This window comes from Amblyomma americanum, chromosome 8 (assembly GCF_052857255.1).
Source record: "Amblyomma americanum isolate KBUSLIRL-KWMA chromosome 8, ASM5285725v1, whole genome shotgun sequence".
In the NCBI taxonomy this organism is placed as follows: domain Eukaryota; kingdom Metazoa; phylum Arthropoda; class Arachnida; order Ixodida; family Ixodidae; genus Amblyomma; species Amblyomma americanum.
This window is the reverse complement of record NC_135504.1, coordinates 77,911,149-77,934,660: the sequence shown is the minus strand read 5'-3', so window position 1 is coordinate 77,934,660 and position 23,512 is coordinate 77,911,149. Positions and strand designations below refer to the sequence as shown.

Genomic DNA, 23,512 nt, shown 5'->3' with positions numbered 1-23,512 from the left:
CAAGGCAGCTTGTAATGCACTGTCTGACGGTAAGCGTTGTCCATTTGCAAGGCTATGCACTGCACAGTCTACAGTGGCGGTATATATAGGAGCGTATGTCGTACTTTACCGTTCCTTAATAGGCCTCGGGTGCTCCTGTTACTAATGGCCGCACACCATTACTTACGAGCAATGGGGTCTCACTACACACGCAGACATAACTGCAAAGCAAGTGAAAGCATGAATTAAGTGACGGTTTCGGTGGCGGAACAGCTGTTCATGCGGCTATGTTGTACACTCAATCCTCGCAAATTTTTCAAGATCAAAACCTTTCTATATTGGCTCTCTGGCACTGGCGAACGTATTTGATGCCTTCGCCCGTTCGGAAATGGTGCATGACGAACAGGCACGAACAGGGGCAGTACGTCCTTGTGCAGTTCGGTTCTGTGAAGTTCGCAAACGATCGCATCCCGCACCTTTATCTTTGTCGCGATGCACCTAGCAACTGTATCTACAGTGCATGGGCCAGAGTTGACTTCTGTGAAATGGCTGACACCGTTCCTGTCTGACCATGTTAAACCACTTATGCTCATTTCATTGATTTCCTTGATGAAAGGAATCAAAAACACTGCATGTATGGCTTCTTTGGTCCAAACCAGAGACCCTCAAAAAGTACATTGTTCATCCGCTCTTTGAAAGGCAGCTCATTCACCATTAACTCCAATGGCCACACACTGTAATCGGACGAATGAAACATGGTATGCAATCTGTGTTCCATGTCAGCGTGTTGTCGTCGGGGCCTAGGGGAAGTTGGCGGTACGCTGGGCTTTCTGTTAGATCCCCAACATCAAACTTTAGGCCTGGTTTTTAAGCCAGAGGGCCTCTGGCCTTCAGAAGGTTAAGGAGCTCAGCCCTACAAACGAAACAAAGAAAGTACAACCCTTCCTTCTGCAACACCTTAGCTAATGTGTAGGCCACATGAACAGAAAAAATCGTCACCTTCTTCTGCCACGCCGGTATAATTATGGCAAGTTGAGCAATAGAGATGGCTAGTGACTGCTTGCTCCTGGTCTCTAAAATATTTCTCGAACATGTACTTGGTGGCAGGTAGTTGGCTGCCTTTTGGAAGATGACTGTGAAGCAAAACGAAAAGGCTTTCTGTAGCTTCTTTTGAATTGTGGTGCCGTAGAGAGTGAGCCATAACCAAGAGAAGACTCTCGTGGTGGTTTAATTGGCCCCGTTAAACAAGGGTTGGGCCTGGAAAAAATAAAGCCATTGGCACCAGTCTGCTTTGAAACTATTGGTAACTTGGTCATGTAGTGTGCAAACTGCAGGAAGCTGCCCTTCACAAAAACATAAGCTGTTATGATTTCAACTTGTGTGAATTCCTAGAGCTTCAAAGCACTATCATGTTTACCCAACTCTGACGCATGCGTTTTCTTTAAATGCAAGGCTTGTATTAACCTCCACACCTCTGTCATCTCTAAACATATTTTCAACTTTTCTTAAATATGCAGACACAAATACTCAATTAACTATCTTGTGTACGTGGAACACACCCTGAATTTATGCTCTGTTGGTTTTCTCTAGTTCTCTGCTCTCTTGTTTAAGATTCTCCGCACGCGCGTTTCGAACCACGGGAAGCAGTCGGCCTAAAGATACTCAGCGCGAGTGGCGCTTGGTTTCTGGCCGTTGTTCATGTGTGCGAGACGTTGGAAGCGTTCATGCGAGACATCCGGCTTCTTCCAGTTATTGCTCCTTGCCACGTCGTCTCCGCGCCATCCCCGCTCTCTCGTTCGAACGAAACAGTTCGGCCTTGCATCGTCATAATCAAGTAGGATTCGGCGAAGGCACTTATCGCAACTGCGTTAAGCGCGGGAAGGAACTTTCACTTATTGCGGTGGCACACCATGGTACGCAGTGTCTTTTGCCTGAGTCGTCTTGAGATGGCGGGGGTGTGTACATCTCTGGGTTGCTTGCAGGCTGCACTTGGCAAAATATACTTACACCCGGTTCATCCTAGTCTCGTGTTTACCGCAGGGATAGAAGGTTAATTTCACCAGATGAGGTGAAAGGCGTAAAATTTTAGTTCTTTGAAATTGTGTGTAAATATGCAGTGCTGCCAAAATATAGCAGAAGAAAAGAATCCCAAATCTAGCATAAGCTTGAAGAGCATTCTTGTTTGTGTTCTCTTTTTTTCTGATATAAACTGTTACACATCGTGCCACTGAAATAGAACTTATTACTTTGTGCCATGTATCATCTTTCATTCTTTTTTTATGCAGTGTGTCTTGGATCGCACTTTGTATTTCATGATGCTTCTAAGCTGTCAAAAATGGCCAGCGGCGACTTATTGCTCGAACTGTGTGACAATGTCTAACAATTTAAGTTCTCCAACCTAACGTTCATAGAGAAAATCCCGGTCTCCGTGACTCCTCATCGCTCACTTAACACTCTCCGAGGCATAATATCGGAAAATGATTTTCTTTACATGGAATGCCTGCAAGCAGCGGCGCGCACAGTAGACCACTATGCTACGTACTGCGGCCTCCAGTGCTCCCCGTCTAAGTGAATTTGTGCATATTCGACATTCTCCGAAATGCAAAATCTCCGTTCAGCTCTCTCTCGCCAGCGGCCCCATCCGTGAAACGCAGGAGCTGCGAATACTCGGTCTCTTCATTAATCAGCATTGCAAGGTAGACACGACCCTTGCCAAACTCCGCAGAGTCAGCGACTAGGTGGGCCGAATGGTTCGCCGCGTTTCCAACAAGCGAGGAGGGTTGCGAAGTAAGGATGCGGTGTGGCTCGCCCATGCCTTCGTAACTAGTCGAGTACTGTACTCGACTCCTTACCTCCGCTTACGGAAACATGACGAAGATTGCTTGGAGGTTCTCCTCCGCAAAATTTTCAAGAGAGCCCTCGACCTCCCGATCTCCACTTCCAACGCGCGACTGCTCGCGTTGGAGATGGTGAACACCTATTGGGAACTTCGCGAGGTGCATCTCGTTAACCAATACACGCGTCTCGCTCAGACCGTGTCCGGTCGCCGCCTCTTGGACCGATTACACATCAAACATGACCATCATACAATGGAACGGGTTCGAGTGCCCGAACTGTGGAGACACGCCCTCTACGTTCGACCCCTTCCCACTAAGATGAACAAGGAGGACCATAATGGCCGGCGCCAGGCACGGGCGGATGCCCTGCACCGCCACTATGGCACAAAGAAACATGTCTTCTACGTCGACATTGCAGGCCCCTACCACCACTCCAGGGGGGAATGGTACACGGCTGCAGTCGTACACGAGGCAAGACAGGTGGACGGCCTCTCGTTCAGGGCGCCGAGCTCAACTCATACGGAGGAGGTAGCGATAGCCCTCGCAGCCTCCCATCCCGACTCTAAATTCAACCTCACAGACTCTTGCGGAGCCTGTCGTAACTTTGAGTTCGGTTGGATCACTCCACTTGCTCACCAAATTCTTCATCACAGTACTCGCGACTGCGATCCAACTCACCGCTTAATCATATGGGTCCCCGGCCACCAAGGCATGCCAGGTAATGAAGCCGCCCGTGAGGCAGCCCGCGCACTCACCGGGCACCAGGCATTCTTTGGGAGGACCTTAACCCGGATCAAATCCCTCTTCTTTCTTTTAAAGATATCACAGAGCACTATCGTGCCTAACACCGGCGCTACCCGGTTCCTATGAAGGGACTGGGTAAAGCTGGTGAACGAACTCTCCTTAGGCTCTTTACAAACACCCTGCTATGCCCGGCGGTTCTCAAGCACTTTGACTCTTCTTTTGACGGCCGCTGCTCATTCTGTGAGGAGGTGGCAGACACCTTTCACATGGTTTGGGCATGCAGGCAAAATCCTTCTCTGCCCTCCATCACCCCTTCCCCTACCCGAGAGGACTGGGAGGCAGCTCTGCTCGGCTGCGAGGAACTATTGGCCCAACAGGCCCTGGTTCGGCGGACCTACGCAGCGGTCAGGACCAACGGGGTCCCGGAATGAGGGACTCCGCCTTCTATTGTAAGGGGCGATGCCCACTTGGGGCCTCTCCCCGAGCAACGCTCTGTACATATAGCCTAATAAATGCTTTTCACCACCACCACCACTACGGCGTCTCTCATAGCCCGAGTCGCTTTGGGACGTTAAACCTCCATAAACCTTACCTTATTCTAAGGTAATCGCTAATAGAGTCAGGGCAACGTTAGACTTAAATCAACCAAATGATCAGGCAGGCTTTCGTAAAGGATATTCCACAATAGATCATATTCACACTATTAATCAGGTGATAGAGAAATGCGCAGAATATAACCAACCTCTATATATAGCTTTCATTGATTACGAGAAAGCATTCGACTCAGTGGAAACCTCAGCAGTCATTGCGTAATCAGGGGGTAGAAGAGCCTTATGTCAAAATACTGGAAGATATATATAGCAACTGCACAGCTACTATAGTCCTCCATAAAGTCAGCAATAAAATTCCAATAAGGAAGGGCGTCAGGCAAGGAGACATGATCTCGCCAATGCTGTTCACCGCATGTTTACAGGAGGTATTTCGAGGCCTTTATTGGGAAAAGTTGGGAATAAGAATAAATGGAGAATACCTAAATAATCTGCAATTTGCTGATGACATTGCCTTGCTGAGTCACTCAGGAGGTGAACTGCAAATCATGATCAATGAGTTAGACAAGCAGAGCAGATCGATGGGTCTAAAAATTAACATGCAGAAAACCAAGGTAATGTCCAACAGCCTAGCAAGGGAACAACAGTTCACAATTGGCAGCGAGAGCCTAGAAATTGTGACGGAATACGTCTACTTAGGGCAGGTAGTGACAGCTGATCCGGATCATGAGAGGGAGATAACTAGAAGAATAAGAATGGGGTGGAGCGCATATGGCAAATTCTCGCAGATCATGAGTGGCAGTTTACCAATTTCTCTCAAGACGAAAGTGTACAACAGCATAATCTTACCGGTACTCACCTACGGGGCAGAAACGTGGAGGCTAACGAAAAGAGTTCAGCTTAATTTAAGGACAACGCAGCGAGCCATGGAAAGAAAAATGATAGGTGTAACGTTGAGAGATCTGAAGCGGGCAGAGTGGGTGAGGGAACAAACACGGGTTAATGACATCCTAGTCAAAATCAAGAGAAAGAAATGGGCTTGGGCAGGGCATGTAATGCGAAGGCAAGATAACCGCTGGTCCGTAAGGGTAACGGAGTGGATTCCAAGAGAAAGCGTAGCAGGGGGCGGCAGAAGGTGAGGTGGGCGGATGAGATTAAGAAGTTTGCAGGCAAAGGGTGGATGCAGCTGGCAAAGGATAGGGTTAATTGGAGAGACATGGGAGAGGCCTTTGCCCTGCAGTGGGTGTAGTAAGGCTGATGATGATGATGATATTACATGTATATATATATATACATATATTTACAATACAGTCATTCATCTCTGATCCGACAGAACGCATAGGGGATTTCTTGTTACTGAGTGAAATTGAGATACCATTTTAGATACTTGATAATAAGAATAAGGGAAGAAAAGGTAACCACATGTATTTTTTAAATACATACATATCACACTTCTGCAACAAACTACTTACTGGATAAAAAATGTGGACATACCTTTTAAAGACTGCATGAAGTTGATACATAACACATTAAAGAACAAATGGCAGAAAAAGTGGGATAATGAACTCAACAACAAACTACACTTCATAAAGCCACTCTTGGGGGAATGGAAGTCGTGCAGACACTGGGAACGTTTCACTGAAGTAATCTTATGTCGTCTTCGCATAGGACACACATACCTGACACACAACTACTTACAAAAGAAGACAAACCCGTTTGTGAAAGATGCGGAGACGAGCTCACACTAAACCATATTTTGTGTTCAAACCTAGAAAAACTATGGAAAAAGTATTTTAGTCAATTTTATAATCAATGCATTTCATTTCACCCAGCATTACTCTTGAGCGATAATGTGATTGTTGACATTTCTCATGTTTTTAACTTTTTACGAGAGGTTGGTTGTTTTAATGAACTTTGAACGGCTCACTTTTATGTGATACACCTCAGCCACTTTCTCATTCCTGAGAATGCTGAGGTGTGTATTTCATTGGTTGGGGGCCTCGACATCCTTCCTCTGCAAAGGATGGCCGCTGAGGTTACCTGACCTTTTTTAAAGCTTTTACCATTAGCCATTTCCAAAAATTCTGCCTTTTACCTTCACTAGATGATGTTAAATAACATTTTAGGTCCTTTACACCACCGCTTCATTTCTGTCATATAAAATTCGGCACAAGACAATCTTCTACAGCTTGCATTTGGCGCATGATGGCCTTAGCCGCCTATGTGCCATAAAACCCAACACAACACATATATACTGGATAACACAGAAAGTGAGGAAAATTTGATTCAATGTAGCTGCTATGGAAAGCAACCACGAAATGAAAACAGGACTACAATACAGGACTGCAGCACAGATGTAGGCCATTTCAAGTCTTCGGTAAATTGTGCATCACCTTCTTCTGCAACACCTGTGATAGAAATGGCTTGGAAGTGATCACTATTTCGCAAGTCATTCTCTGAGCAGCAAGCCTTATAGCAACATTTCTGCCACTGCCTGTAGCCTTTCTTGATGCAGTAGGATACAAACTAGTTGTCTCGAAAGTTGCTGCATCTAAGTTTAGCATAGCTGAGAGCTCAAGGAATTCTGATCATCAATGACTGCACAGTGCACTTGCTGGTATGAGTTCAATTCTTCAAAGGGTATGTATGGGCTTGCCCCTTAGCTCAGACAATTCTTTTCGTTTGATCGTCCACTGTCACCACCAAACAAGGACGTTGCAATGTACTGACCATTAAATGAAGCATGAAACAAATACTGGCATGTCACCTAAAAACACGTACCCAAGGAAAGGTTAAATTCAGGTTACAATATCAATGCAGTAAACTGTTCTTGAAAAATGCAAAACAGCTCACAGGGTGCGTACATAATCAAAATGGGCAAATTCAAGGATATTGAAGGAATTTCAAGGCCTAGTTGGAGTATTTTCAAGGACTCAACACAATGCTACATGCAGCAGTTTGCAATACCAGGTACAAATTTTACTGAACAAAGTCGAGAAAAAAAACATTTCAAGGAACAGCTTGTATTGCACTAAACCTACATAATATATGTTCCGTCCTTGAAAAACACCCTGCAGTGCATTGCACCAATGTCGAACTGCAATCCATTCTGCAAAACTGCAAATAGCAACTTCAGGAGAGCACCTGCCGTTTTTCCTGAATCTTCTGGCTGATGCTACACAGTTCCCATTTCAAGGAACAGCTTGTATTGCACTAAACCTACATAATATATGTTCCGTCCTTGAAAAACACCCTGCAGTGCATTGCACCAATGTCGAACAGCAATCCATTCTGCAAAACTGCAAATAGCAACTTCAGGGGAGCACCTGCCGCTTTTCCTGAATCTTCTGGCTGATGCTACACAGTTCCTCAGTCTTGCTTCGTGCAGCCTTCCTCTGACTATTTGATCTGACCATGTACTTCAGATCATTAGCTGCTTCTGCCTTTTCAGCATACGTATCCACTGAAGCCCGGAGGACAGCTATTGTTGCCTCGAGTGTCTTTTTTTTTAATGCATCGATCTCTTCGTCGATGCAGTGCCTCTTTGATTCCCTGACATCATCACATTGCTTCTTTTTTACTGCTTCCAGATATGCAGCATACTGCTGCCGGGCAGATGATACAGCAGTCCTGAGCTCTTTTGTAATAGGGACGTTAAGAACGCCCCCTGCCTTGTCCACAGCATCGCATGCAATACGTTGCGTAATGTACCACAGGTCCTTCAGGTTTTCTACAGCAACCTGGCGGTTCACGCTAAACCCTCGCTGCACAGTGGCCTGTCCCTGGCTGAGCACGAGCAAAAGCTTGACAACCTTCCACAGTTCCCCATATAATGAATTAAACTTCATCAGCTCAGACAAGAACTTGTCTAACCTGCTTATGTTCTTCTCAAACATTCGCAGGTTATGCGTCTCTTCCTGCAGGAACTCGGTGTACTGCCCCAGTATACAGTGTCTCTTTGGTGCTAAGACATTCTGCCCGCTGTAATGACGGCATCCAACACTCTTCTGAAGCCGGCCAGGCACTCATCTGGTTTTGTACACATTTGTCGTGGGTCCAGAGAGGACAAACTCCAAACGATTGGATATCTCAGTGGACTTCTCTCAAGCACCTTCTTTGTCACACTGATCAAGAAGTGTTTGCATTTCATGCGGAACTGGAACACATTCTTATAAAGTTTGGCAGCTTGCAAATGTAGAGACCATCTTCTTCCGCAAATTCAATCAACACACATGGTGCATGGATATCTTTCAGTTTCAATACTGCAATAACACCTGAAAGAGATCAAAAGTATTCCATGATGTGCGGAGGTAGCTTGTGTTGGCTTTCCATGCAAACAACCCTAGTGCACAGCAAAATGCATTCTCTGTTTTCATTTTCAGTAACCTGAAAATGCGGTTTATTACAAAAAAATCATTCTCTGTTGTGCAAATAGCTGTGCTGTTGCTCTTTGGCCTCTCATACCTTGTGCTATGCAGCACAGTGGAGCGGAAACTCATCCGAAAATGCTCCTCAAGAGAAGGAACGTATCCAAAGTTCAACATAAGGCTGTTTCTTTCTTCTGTTGAAAGCACAGGAAATGGGTCACAAGCTCCAAACATATAAGAGTTACCCACACGTGGCATTCAGAGTGAGTGGGTGCCCCAGCATTGCGCATATGAAATTTCTGGCTTGCTCCTGAACAGTGCAAAGTGCCATAGCCAAATCCACTTGCTGCAGCATAATCATTCTTTCAATGACCTGGTCAGGTGCTCCATTTGCTGATGTTATTGCTCTAAGCACCCTACCATTCCTGGTTTCAAAAACAAATGCCGAATGTGCCCACAGTGGCCCGAAGTTTTTAGCAGCCTTCGCCAGGCGGAGAAGCTGTTGGACGTTGAATGTCATCAGCCGCGCTCCATACGGTGCTGGCATCCGTGAAATGAAGTCCTCTAGTAGGCGGCCTGCACCAAGATAGTACCAACATCTCGCTGTAAAAATATCTACACTGATACCAAAAATGTAACGCACAATTTAGGTGTATTCTATTAGTAATATCAGATAAAGAAAGTACTTACGTGAACCACAAGAGGAAAACTGATAAGTACTTTCCATAATAAGCTGATAACCAGAGAAGGGATCCTGAACACTGTGGGAACATACTACAGCAAATGCAAACTCATACGGCCTAGTCAGGCTTGAATCAGAAACACGGTATTTAATAATAAAGACAAACATGAGCTAACTTTGGGAAAAAAAACGGCTTGAGCACATTGCTGTGATGCTCATGAAACCATGAGCTTCTAAGCGTCTTTTTAAGCGTAGCATTACTTGGCTCAAGCTTGGTGTGAGCAGAATGTGTGTACAGGATGTGCCTGCAGAATGTGAACGAATGATGGATGGCCATAGAACAATGAACAGAGAGAAAGAGAACACAGAGAGGGGAACCTTTCATGGGGAAGAACACACTGTCTGAATGGCATTCTTTAGTGAATATGCAACTGCAGCTGGAAACTACTAATCCTGATTGTCAGAAAAGTAATTCAAATGTAAAGTATTGTGGTCTATAGACTACACTGGAATATGCAGCGCTTGTCATGAGAATGTAACGACTGTTCACAAGGCGCCAAGTTTCTCGGCATATTAGCTGCGAAAAATAATATACTTAGGCGTAACTAATTTCGATTCAGTACTTAAACAGTCTCTGTTACCACCCTTTTTGGCAGAGCACCAAGTTTGCGGAAGAACACCAAGTTTGCGGAATTCCACACGGCAGCGCCAGTTTTACCTTCGAAACAGCCTGCCGCCGCATTGCGCTCAATGCAACGAGAGAGTGGGGCACAATATGCCACCCCCCTGCGGGGGGCGTCTGCAGCTTGCAGGCGTCGGTGAGTGGCGACACCGCGGGTTCCCGAGCATCCGCAGGGACATCCCCGCAGGGGGATGATGGTGAACAGTGCATCACCACGGACCCGAGCACCCGCACCTAGCCATGCGTGGCATCGCCGTGTCCGTGGAAAAGGGGATCCTGGTGGTTGAGCCGATACCGAGCATTTGGACCTTTAAGGCCCCTGAGCGGAGGCAACACACCACTTTGGCCCCAGCTTCCTGTTACGGCACCTCCGGCCTGACCCGACCGGCAGAAATTGGCAGTCGCCTTTTCCTATCCTCCCCTCCATCGTTCACTTTCCTATTTTCTTTCTCACGACTCTCCTATCCCCTACTCACTTCTTGGTTTCTCCTTTTTTCCTGACGGCGAGGGTTAACCTTGTGTGACGAACTACCCTGAGTTGCGTCGTATTCGGTTATAGTTGCAGTGTACAGCTGACACGGGCAGGCCTTGCTTGCCACCTCCTGTCCCGTCCCCATGTTGGGCTCCGTGGTAGGTGGCTGCCACCGCAGCCGACAAACAACTTTTTTTTATGGATCCCTTTCCTTCAACAAATGATCGCCCTCATAAACGAGAGCGGACCGATGCCACTACGCAGTTTCTGCAAAAAACAAGTTTTCCCTAGGTACCATGTCGTACATAGTGAAAATCTAGATCAACCAGCTAGGAAAATGTCCCCATTCATTGTTTCTAAATCTCTTACCGACACCCTAGGCCTTGGCTACAAGGTGACGAAGCTAGCCAGTGGCGACCTACTCCTCCAAATCCAAGACAAAGTGCAATTTTCCAAACTCCCATCTATAGTGTCCTTTGGAGACATTCTTGTATCCATTACTGCACATCGATCACTAAACACAGTGAAAGGAGTAATATCTGAACACGATTTCATGAACCTTTCTGAAGAAGAGATGTTGGAGGGTCTGAAGGACCAGAACGTCACTTGTACAGAAAGTCTATTGTATTAAAATCCGAAAAGATGACAAGGAAATAGCAACAAAACACATAGTCCTGACCTTTGCCTCCAGCCAACTTCCCGAAACCATAGAAGTAGGATATCTTAAAATAAATGTAAGACCGTACATCCCAAACCCCAGATGCTGCTTCAAATGTCAAAGATTTGGCCATGGCTCACAGAGCTGTCGTGGCCGCCAAACATGCGCCAATGTTCGTAAAACAATCATGAATCTGTGGACTACAATGCTTCACCACTGTGCGCGAACTGCGAAGGAAATCACCCCGCGTGCTCGAGGTCATGTCCTACCTGGAAGAGAGAGAAGGAAATAATAACAATAAAGACAAAGGAAAAACATAACTTATCAGGAAGCACGAAAAAGACTCCCATCAGCCTTCCAGTTCACGGCAAAAACAAATTTCGCCGATGTGGTGTGCAGGGGCGGCACACCACACCAGGCTTCGGCCACTTCCCAGGAAAAGCCTGAGGCAGGGCCACCCCCGCCCCCGGCAAACGCAGCGAAGGCTGCCCTGCCACCTCTGAGGAAGGGCCGGCCGGCCCCTCAGTCGGCCGCCCGTAAGGCTTCCCCCAGTCGGGAGAAGCCCACAAACCGTACACCTGCGGGTTCACCGTGGAAGTCCAGAGCCTCTAGTGAGGCGATGGACACAAATCAGAACTCGCCTTTGCTGCAGCAAAGGCACAGCTCCCTGGAGGGAAAAAGAAAAAAGACCCCGGTATTGGCACCCCCAAAACCGGTACCCTAAGTTTTAACTACACTCGTCAAATATGGCGTTCCTTATACAGTGGAATTGCCGAGGACTAATGCATAACTACTCTGACATAAAAAGGCTTTTAAACACAATGTCCTCGGTGGCTTTATGCTTACAGGAGACCAACTTAGGTCCAAAACAAAGAAATATTTTAAAAAGTACGATATCTTTCGGTGCGACCGAGAGCAAGCAAGCATACTGTCTGGAGGTGTTGCCATTGTCATCCAGAATAGTGTGGCAGCCCGCGAGATCAAACTTAAAACAAAATACGAAGCCGTCGCAGTCACCATTCTTCATTTTAAGACACTCACAATATGTACCGTATATCTTTAACCACACCTAACAGTAACACTTCATGATTTAGAATCCCTTTTGTTCTAAAATCACCAACTAGCAGATATGGCTCCTGTAGCTGTTCTAGCTACAGAAGCCATATCTGCTAGTTGGTGATATTAATGCCCACTCCGGTTTTTGGGGCAATGCACACACTGATGCAAGAGGTCGTATTTTAGAAGATTTATTCTAAGTAATAATGTTTGCCTTCTTAATACCGGCAAAGATACATACTGCTCTCCGAGCACGGGAAAAATGAGTTGCATAGATTTGTCTTTTACTTCACCCTCTCTCTTTTGTGATTTTAAATGGGATGTCATCGATAACCCATACGGCAGCAATCACCTCCCTGTAATAATAAGCCTAACGTCCCCACCACTAGTCACCCCAACAAAACCACCACGGTGGAAGTTACAATTAGCCGACTCGGAACTTTTTAGAGAAAGGGCCAGCTTAGATAAAATATTTTCAGATGATATCAGCATAGACGAACTGAATGAAGCTATCACAAACTGTATTTTAACCGCTGCACGCCTATCAATTCCTCGATCATCTGGAGTAGTAAAGCAGAATCACAAAATTTGGTATACACAGGAATGCAGAGATGCAAAAAAGAAACAAAACAAAGCTTGGGGAATTTTTCGTAGGTACCCAACGCAGGAGAATTTAATAAGCTTTAAAAAGGCAAGAGCAAAAGCTCGATATATTCGCCGTAATGCAGAAAAAACTTCATGGCAAGGTTACGTGTCCTCAATAAGCAGCTCAATTACGTCAAAACAAATGTGGGATATGGTAAAAAAGATAAATGGCAGCTACTCCCCATTCACAGTTCCGTTTCTATCAACCGCTGGCATACAGACAAATTTAGAACAGGGTGAATATTTTTCTGCAGTTTCCAGTTCATCTCACTAGAGAATCATTCCTGAAATACAAAAACGCAGCTGAAAAACAAAGACTGCCGACAAGTGGCAGTTCAAATGAGCCCTATAAAAACCTTCTTACAATCCAAGAAATTAATAGAGTACTGCCCGCTGGTAAGCAAACTGCACCTGGCCCAGATGAAATACATTATCAAATGCTGGCTCATCTCTCTGAACCGGCTGTGGAGGCGCTTTTAGATTTTTAACAAAGTTTGGGTATCGGGGAAACTTCCCGAAGCCTGGAAGATGGCCGTTATTGTTCCTCTATTAAAACCTGGAAAGCCCTCTACCCTTCCTAGCAGCTATAGGCCCATAGCTCTGACTAGCTGCCCAGCGAAATCTTTTGAAAGTCTATTGAATATCAGACTATCATTCGTGTTAGAACACCGGGAACTTCTGGATGTCCATCAATGCGGATTTAAAAAGGCTTGCTGCACCACCGACCACCTGGTTTGTCTTGAAAACACTGTTCGTGAGGCATTTGTACATAGACAGCATTGTCTCGCTGTCTTCTTCGATTTAGAGAAGGCGTATGACACAACGTGGAGGTTTGGGATTATTCAGGACCTGGCTGAACTGGGCATCCGCAGCAGGATGTTGAACTGCCTTAAAGACTTTTTGTCTAACTGTGCATTTCACGTCCGCCTAGGCTCAACCCTTTCAAGGAAGTTTATCCAAGAAAACGGAGCACCTCAAGGATGTATTTTGAGCACAACACTCCTTATTGTAAAATTGAATTCTATCAGGAAAATAATGCCAAGGTTCGTAATGTATTCTGTCTATGTAGATGATCTCCAGATAGCTTACACATCCTCGAATACATCAACATGTGAACGACATACAGCTAACAATAAATAAACTGGCAACATGGGCAGACCAAAATGGCTTCCGTTTTTCTCCACAGAAATCGGTGGCCATTCTTTTCTCACTCGGACGAGGCATGCAGATAGATCCCACCCTACACCTGAACGAAATAGACTTACCCGTGAAAAAAGAACATAAATTTCTAGGTATAACATTTGACAGAAAGCTCACCTTCCTGCCTCACATAAATGCGCTGAAAAAGAAGGCTTCTCGATCCCTGAACATACTCAGTGCTGTCGAGAAAACACTGGGGAGACGATAGGACATGTCTGTTACAAATATACTGCTCTGTACTACGCTGTGCCCTGGATTACGGATGTGTAGTGTATGGGTCAGCGAGACCATCGTACCTCAAACGGCTAGATCCAATACATAATTTAGGTTTACGTCTCTCCACTGGTACATATAGGACATCACCCATAAACAGTCTCCATGTAGAGACCAATGAACCATCGCTTACAGATAGAAGAGCCATACTCACATGCTCATACATTCTAAAAATCTGTTCACTGCATAAACATCTATGTTACACTATTGCCACAAAGTGCCTTTCTAGAACACTCTTCAACAGCAAGCTACAAGCTACTCGGCCTCTCCTCTTGCGATTTGAAGAGATGTGCCGGAACCTTAGCATATTAGACGTATTGCCAAACATTGCCCGAAGGCGAGGCCCACTGCCGCCATAATAACCCCGCTGCTTGGCGACCTCATACACAACATTACAACAACCATAGCTCAAGAACAAAACATAAGACTCTGCTGGGTGCCAAGTCATGTCGGCATAAAGGGCAATGAAAGAGCAGATTTGTGCGCCGCTCAAGCTTGTGACAAGCAAATTAAAAACATAAATGGGCCCTATGGAGATTGCATGAACCTAATACATATTAATGCAAGGAAAAAATGGCAGTCCACTTGGAACAATGAACTAAATAACAAACTACGGTTAATAAAACCGATCCTAGGTGAATGGAAGTCATGTGTGCACCAGAAACGTTTCAAAGAGGTCATTATCTGCCGTCTCCGGATAGGTCACACACACTTTACACACAACTTTCTGCCAAGGAAAGAAGACATACCAGTTTGTACATGCGGAGATGAACTTACAGTGAATCACATTTTAATTTCATGCTCTAAACTGGAAAGGCTACAGAAAATGTGTTTTTCTCCGCTTTATAACCAATGCATCCCTTTTCATCCAGCACTGCTCTTAAGTGATAACGCAATTGTGGACATGTCTTGTGTTTTTAGATTTTTAACAGAAGCTGGTTTTCTTAAAATATTTAAATCATGACCCAGTACTTCGCCTGATACACGTCAGCCATTTCTCATTCCTGAAAAACAGGGTGAGGTCTGTATTTGATTGGTTGGAAGCCTCGAGATCCTTACCCTGGTAAGGATGGCTGCTGAGGTGACCCAACCCCCTTTAAACGTTTTTAATAGTACCCATTTTTAGCATCTTTTTCCTTCATCATCATGAGTTAATTTTAACTATTTAAGCACTCTGCAGCAGCGACGATTTTCACATTTCTATAAAATCATCCAGAGATTTCTCCTATACCTCGAGCTTGGCGCATGACAGCCTTAGTTGCCTATGCGCCATAAAACCCAACACAACACATTTCTCATTCCTGAAAAAAAGGGTGAGGTCTGTATTTGATTGGTTGGAAGCCTCGAGATCCTTACCCTGGTAAGGATGGCTGCTGAGGTGACCCGACCCCCTTTAAATGTTTTTATTAGTACCCATTTCTAGCATCTTTTTCCTTCATCATCATGAGGTAATTTGAACTATTTAAGCACTCTGCACCAGCAACGATTTTCACATTTCTGTAAAATCATCCAGAGATTTCTCCTATACCTCGAGCTTGGCGCATGATGGCCTTAGTTGCCTATGCGCCATAAAACCCAACACAACACAAAAAACACAAATATGCCGCTGTTGAGAGTGCTGTCCTCATCCTGAAAGCAGCGCTAGTCATTGAGGCGCCCTTAGATAGACAATCCTGAAATCTGCTAAAAAAACTGAGCAGCTGCAGAGTGCTGTCACATCAACTCTTAGAGAAAGACCACCACTAAGCACAGCACACACAAGACTAGAGGCTGCGGCTCACAATGGCTAACAAAAATGCACTTTCTTTCACCAAAGAGACTATTTAATTAACCTTTCAGTACCATTCAAGTGGGCAACAGCATGCAAACAACTTTTAAAGGGACACTGAGAGACAAATTAAGTAGGTCTGTATAGATTAAAGCATCCTAATAAAAATCCAATGGAAAATCTTATGAACTAGAAAACATCACAAAATTAAATATAGGTATCACAGCCCCCAGTCGTTATCAGATGACAACTGCAATGATATGCAGGCAGTTTTTTCCTCGCATATCCCTAGGTGACATTGCCATGTGCTTCATGAAGTGACTGCAGAGTCCTTTCCAGTCAAGTCGTCATGAATTTGAATCAAGTCGTGGGAAAAAAAGATCTTATCTGCAGGTTCGTCCTTGAGCTATATCAGACTACATTATTACATCCTGCACTGGCACCACTTTGGTGAAATTTCCAAGAATGGTACATTCCATAGAGCAAAGAATAAAAGAATCAGAAGCAGCACAAATACTACAAACCACAATAAACTGTTCATGACAAACACCTGCAGACCATAAGCACAAGGCCCTCCTCGCTTTCTGAGCTGCTACATTTTCTCCCTGAACTAGCAATAAGTATTTTTGGCACCTAGCTTCTAATACTGCATTATACAGCTGGGTCTCGCCTGCATGATTTATTTGCTGCAATGTCAGCTCTTCCAGCAGTAGGGTGAATATGGCTTCAACCAGCAATGCAAAGTGGTTCAGGTAGCGCTGAGGTAGTATGCCCAAGCAGCAGGGCAGGGCATAAAAAGCAACCAATGCCGCCATTCGCTGGCTTTCCACTGGCACTTGTCCTTGAGCGAACATGGCAGACGAATGAATGAATGAGGTGGCTTTATTGCCAGCAGCCTTCTGTCCACTTTGGCCATTGTTACGGGGCGCCCTGCACGAATAAAAATTTGTGCACTTGGCGCTGGTGTGCACGTAACAAGGGCAATGGCTTATCACTGTTTACTGTTCTATTCTAAAAAGCAGCTTTAACAAAGCGGTTCAGGTAACACAGAGGTAGTATGCCCAAGCAACAGGGCACAAGCATGTTGCATGCACAAATTTTGTGGGCCCTTTTAAGCGTTAAATCTCAACATAGCAGCAGGACATCATTTAAAAAAGAGCACTGAAATGATGTCAGGCGCTTACGCTGCATGGAAAACATCGAAAAGGGTAACAGAAAAAAATAAACTCTGCCTTTGTCTTCACATGCAGCAGACAAATTCACACAAACTGGCTGAGAAGATGGCACTGGCTGCTGTAAGGCGGAATTAGAACATAATTGAACCAACGTGAAAGGCGTTAGATTAGGTTACGTTCCAGCATGGCACAACATACCAAGATTTTATGTCGCACAGCTCACAATTTCAAGGTCAAAAATACGACACCACTTTGTTTTGACTCATAATTCATGCTCTATATTTTTTTCTGGATCCACTGCCATATGTTTATGGAGATCCGCCGCGGTGTCTCAGTGGTTACATGTTCGGCTACTGAGCCGGAGTTCTCAGGTTCGAATTTGACCATGGCGGCCATGTTTCGTTTCAATGGAAGTGTTGTGCGACATCAGATCCCCAGGTGGTCGAAATTATTCCCCAGCCCTCCACTAGGAGCCCTCTTTCTTCATAGTTACTGTGCCATTTCTTTTCCTCAAAAGCCAACTTTGATGTTTATGCAATCCAATATCAGACAGAGAAATTAATTGCACTGCTGTTTTTACATGCAGCCTGAAATGTTTAAATTACAAGGTGCCGCATTAAACTTAAACTGATATGAACAAGAGGCTAAGAAATTCAAATTTTTTGCCAAAGTTGTGTTCTGCAAGCTGTTGGTGATTGCTTACAACCAATGTGAATAATATGCACCCCTCCAGGTGTTCAGTGGCACTTCGTGGCTGTCACACCAATCATACCACGGCTCCTTCTTTTGAGCTGTACAAATGCAGCTTACCCAACTTTCTGGGCACTCAAGCATGCCAGACTGTTCTTTCTTATGCTTGTGAAGATATGAACCTCCTCATGCCCTCAGTCCCTTAGTATATTTTCGTAAGTTAGGTATTTTTGATGTCTAATTTTGAAAGCAGGACATAGGGCCACACTTTGTTTGGAGAAGCCAGCTAAATGAGCCTTGCAACTTGAACATCAGAGCTCAACTCCATCATGTCAGCAGCTGACCTAAACGGCAACAGTTAAATTAATCCTTTCTGGCCAGGTATAGCTTCCCCACTGACTCCTGCAATGGTCAGCTTTCTTTTGGGCTTTCCAACTACTTGCAAAGAAAGGGAGTGCCGCATCATGATTTGGTTATAAACATTTATTTAAAGCACTGTGTCGAGTCATGTCGGACTACTAACCACACGCACTTTTCCACTGCCGGGTGATGCCTGAGATATGAGCAGAAAGGGTTAAGGAGTACCGGCCAGCAACAACCTTCGTTATCTCTTTTTTCCTATGCTTATTTTAGTTCAATGTAGCCTTCAGCAATGTAGTACAGAGTATTAGAAAATTATTTAAGGTTACTTAGTGCTATAATGTGTAGAAGTGTAGCCCTTTTACCTTCTCTACTACTTACCAATGTAGAAGGATTGCTGAGAGTTCGATGAATCAAACCACTGGTCAGTAAGGCATTTCGTGACCCCAATGAGCACACAATGCATATACTCCACTGTGTGGCCAAACACAATGTTAAAGTGTTTCAGGTGATTCAGTGGTGACTGCCCTTTAAGCCCATTCAAAGCATCTTTGATCTCCGTGAACTCCATGTCTCTCGACATCTCCCCTGGGGTCCGCTCCTCACCGACTGTAACACTCATGTACCTTTGGGCCCCTTTTGAAAGGAGAGAAATAGTAGTGCTCGATTACTTGCCTGCAGAAAGCAGAATCTACAGGAATTAAGAAATGCCTGCATATGTTGCAAGCATTGAACTATCAGGAGCAAAAGTAATAGATCCAACTGTCCATGTTGCGAACCATATGCCACACTGCATGCGACCGCTGCCTGACGAAATACTCGTATTGCTGAAAACATCGCAGTGTGCCAATCATGACACTAGGAGCGCTTCTTCAAGTAGCACCCACATGTAGTGCAGCTTGGTTTGGAATGCAGAGGGAAAGTCCCTTACTTTTGCTTATGATAGTACTCTTGCTGGGTATAAACGTCTCTCATGTGCCATTCGCATGATGTGTCTAGATGGGGGATTTTAGGCCCTGTTGCGTTGCAAGACACTGCTGGCCTGTTGGCCCGCGAATTGCGGAAACTGTACCGCGAACGCTGCAGCCTACCCTCAGCGCCGCAGGGTGCCGGCCTCGTCGCAGACGCGGGGCTCAAGTTTGGCCGGAGACGCAGCCCTCTCGGACTTGACATGTTTATGAGGGTGGCGAAACGCGCCTGTTCCCCACTCCTCTCGCGTCGGAGCTTGGGATGGTCTGGATTTGGCCACCAAGGACGCTTCCTTCCTAGAATCCGCAGCTAGGTCACGTGACCACGCCGTTCGAAAACGCGACCGTCAACGGACAACGAGAGTCTTCCTCCGGCAGCAGAAGAGAGCAGCTGCTCGGGGAGCCAATTTCAAGGGCCTGGGGCCCTCTTTTCTTCTTTCGGGGTCAAAATCTCAAAATAAAGACCCAGTTCCTAACCTTCACAGAGTTCGCAGCCCGTACCTCGCAACAGCCCGCCTTCAATACTTTGCAACTCACATATGCTGTCACGGGTAAGTGTGGCACATCCATATCACATGTTTCTAATGGTAAATTTCGGTGCAGCCAGAGCTTTCACAAAGTGCACTGACAACTTTAATACAAAATGACCACTGCAAATGCAACGTTTTTCCTTAGCAGTATTTGAACACCACTTCAACTTATCCGTTTTTTGGTCGTAGCTAACTTAGACAGAAAACCCTAAATGCATTTCAGGCCATATTATAAGCTTTCCAAAATTACGATATGAAATTATTAAGCATATCCACTAAGTTAATATAAATGCACAAGTGTTCAGCCAGATGCAATGACAAAGTTGATCAATCATACCGTTGTGAAACTCTGCACAATTGTAGCACCAAGGGTAGCCGAAGAGACCATTAAACTGGACCATGTTGATCACAGATGCTCGGGCTGGCACATCCACACAGCAGCACAGTACGTTAAAGCCCTGATGACAGCACTGTATGACCTGCCTTCCAAGTGATCTTGCCAAACTGATTGATCTCTTAAACAAATTTGGTTAAGAAGGTTCTCATGTAAGGGTGCTGGCCGAACCACAGCCCACCTATCAAGCAGTTCTTTAGCCTCTCGTAAGGTGGCAACTCATTAATCAAAAACTGGATTGGCCACACAAATGATGACGACTTGAATACCTGTATTGATGGTGATGGTAAGATCCATCCAGGCAATTTTGCCGCTCTTCCTCAACTCCTCGGCCATAGATCCACTTGTGATGTCCTTTAACAGCGCTGCTCCTCCTTGCTCAATGACTGCCTTCAAGTTCAGAAGTCTTTCAAACAATGCAGCCTTTGATTTTGCAAGCAGGCCCCCCATTTCATCTGTTCTCTCATATCTAAAATGATGAAAAAATGTCCCCTAGCTTTTAGAACAGAAAGTTCCGTGTTGACCTCGCAGTCCGGGCACCTCAGTGATGACATTCCGGGCACCGACACAAGCACACTGCCACAGGTGTCATAATAAAAAAACCGCTTCACCAGCTTTTCCTTGCGCGACGACCAAAGCTTTCGGAACACAAACTTTTACCATGGAAGTACACCTTTAAAGCCAAACAGGCCATCCATGAGACGCAGCAGATCATTCAGGGCCTCCCAAGTGAGGCCATGAGTGACGACAAACGCCATAATCATTACGATCGCGGCTGCCTTTGTCGTGTGGAGCCCGGAAGTGTTGCTGCCTCAAGCTCGACAAAGTCCGATGCCAGAAACTCGCATTCGCCCTCGTCGTTTTCGGTTTCTCCTGGCATAGAACTGCTGTCTTCGGGCGTTTCGTCAAGCCGGTCAAAGTCGTCTGTTCGGAATAAATCTTCGTCATCGGCATACGAGCTGCCATCTGCTTGCTCATCATGGGCACTCAAAGTAGGCGAGGCTGGCTGCGCCGCTTGTTCTGCTGCTGGTTGCTCGCCACTTGGAAGGTTTAGAAAATCGCCCACATCATCTCCGTCGTTGGCTGCTGAGGAAGCTGACGTCGATGAGGCACAATGCTGAGTGCGAAGGCGCACTTCTTGCTGCCTCCTGTAAAGTGTGGTCTTCGGGACAACAAACGGTTCATCTTTGTAGAAATAATGCTTCCGTCGTTTATTGGTCACAGCCCCATCCATAGTAGTCTAAGAAAAACTAAATGAAACAGACAGGCCAAAAATACCAAAGAAATTGAACAAAACAGCAGTAAAAGGTGACAACAAAGCGACCACTATAGAGTGGCTAGAATAGGAAGGTGTGGAAACCTCGCCGCTTTCTCTCGGCCGCGCGTGACCCCTCTGCGCACCGATGCCGCTAGGGCGAATGTGGCGCTGCTACTAGCGGCGCGGTAAACTCAGCCAGCCACGTCGGTCTTGCACATGCCGTAGCAGTTCAGTTCGCTTCGTCGCCTGTATTGCAGTGTCTGCATCAGCGTTTTCTCATGCGAGGGCAAGATGCCTTCAACAGAAAAGTGGCTGTGGAAAGCGTTGAAGTGGCTGTAGATTATCACAGCTATGCTGTGCGACACAGTGATGCGCAGCTGATTATTACATTGCAGGCTATGTGGCTAGGAAGCGTGTTTTGACAACTCATTGTGAAGCTTGCCGACGAGCATGTCTCTGTGATAAAGGCAACATTCCCAAAGAATTTCCAGCTGAGGCAACTAGTGAGAGGGACCTTGGGGGCCTTTTATATCCGTCAGTATCATTTTACAATCTTGTCAACGTCCTTGAAAACAAACTTAAACATGCGTTTCAGCCGAACGCTCTTGCATGCCGAAGCTGCAGCAAAGATTCTACAGTCCATTGGTGATGTGCCAAAAATTGGTTGTTCTGAACATTCTGTAGCGCTGACAGCATCAGTTTTACGTTTTTATTGCCTCACAAAGATTCGCTTTTTGCTTAAGGGTATAAATCAGGAACAGAAACAGGAACCACGGGCGCTATTTCATCTTCTACTACGCTGCAGTGTTTTTCAAGGCTATGAACCAACAAGCCCACCAAGCCACACTACTGCCTTTCAGTGTTGCTTTTAGGCAGCCGCCCTAGCTTGTGCTGTAACTAGACAGCCAAATTAGCAAGCTGCATTACACGTAAGAATTTACACAAATTGAAGCTTTTTTGTATCGGTTGGTACTGTCTGCTACTCACATGGGACACGTCATCGATAAGGAGCGCATGATTACAAGCTCCAGTTAGGAAACTTAGCAGCATAGAAATCATATTTCCAACAGCTGTAGTCCAAAATCCGTTGAAGCTTAACATATGCTGTTCCAGCAGAAAGTCAAAGCGTAATACCTGGCTTATTTACGTGACAGAACATTGAAGCAAAAACTATAATGTGCTCACAGCATGAGATTTTCGTCAGAATGATCAGAGTTGCGCTCTCATATATCCAACCAGGTAAAAGTTGCCTTACTACCCCATCATTATCAGTGATGAAGAACTTGTTCATGTGGCCAAGCATGTGCTATGTCAATGACAGCATATAATTACTAAGCAAAATGTTTTAATTGTTTTGTTAATTCTCGCCCTGTTCCCTTTGCACCTTTTACATCAGGTGAAATTGTGCTATATCAACACCACCTAGACATTTAAGGCCTTTCCACGATTTCTCCTCCGACGCGATTTCTCCTCCGACGCGTGACGTCACCGCACTACGACGCGGGAGCAGCCACCGCCGACCGATGCGGCAGCACCTCCTGGCGGCCGCTGCCGCTGTTCTCCTTCCGCACTGTTTCAAATTGTTGAAGTGCGGAGTACTCAGAGGCGTATTTGCGTATAGCAAATTGAAGATAATGAATTTCACCGTTTTAAAAGACATGAAAGATATCTGGTTCAATGTAACAATCTTCGTTCGCATTTCTGGAAACTGTTCAATCTTTTAAAAGCTTACTTTGTGCAGTTTTTCTAGTAAATTGCTGAAAGCAATCATTTGAAAGGAGACATCGCGATTGCTGTAAACATCACTACCGTCGTGTTTGAACATGTGCTGCACGTGTCGTGTGTTACATGCTGTTCCTCCGCCGTTCTTTCTTTCTGTGTCATTTGCTGAAGCTTCCTTGCGGGCTGTGAATACTCGCAATCCTGGGAAACGTCTGTGAATGTGCTGTGCGCGTGTGACAGTTCCTGAGCCATTTGTTAAAATGCCAGGACACTGTTGTGTTCTCGGCTGCCGCGGGAATTACGATGGAGAAAAGACTGTGCGCGTCTTCACTTTCCCAGCTGATGCTGACAGAAGGAGGCAATAGTTGAAAGCCATTCCACGTGCTGATTTCGAACCCGGAAAGCGCTCAGTGGTAAGTCGAAAAAGTGCGATATTTATTCCGCGACGTAGCTGTGTATACATAATGCGCTACAACATGGCCTAGTGGGCGAGCTGGAAATATT

General features: G+C 45.5%; 1 long non-coding RNA gene across 4 annotated transcripts in view; it reads left to right on the top strand.

Moving 5' to 3' along the window:
- Positions 1-23,512, top strand: part of LOC144101949 (uncharacterized) — a 196,921-nt gene that overhangs the window by 60,295 nt on the left and 113,114 nt on the right. The window contains exon 5 of one of the 4 annotated variants that reach the window (XR_013308112.1): positions 8,011-8,555. The exons of the other annotated variants lie outside the window; for them this stretch is intronic. This is a non-coding gene — a long non-coding RNA (uncharacterized LOC144101949). Of the gene's footprint in view, positions 1-8,010; positions 8,556-23,512 lie in introns of those variants that run through there. 4 annotated transcript variants of the gene reach the window in all.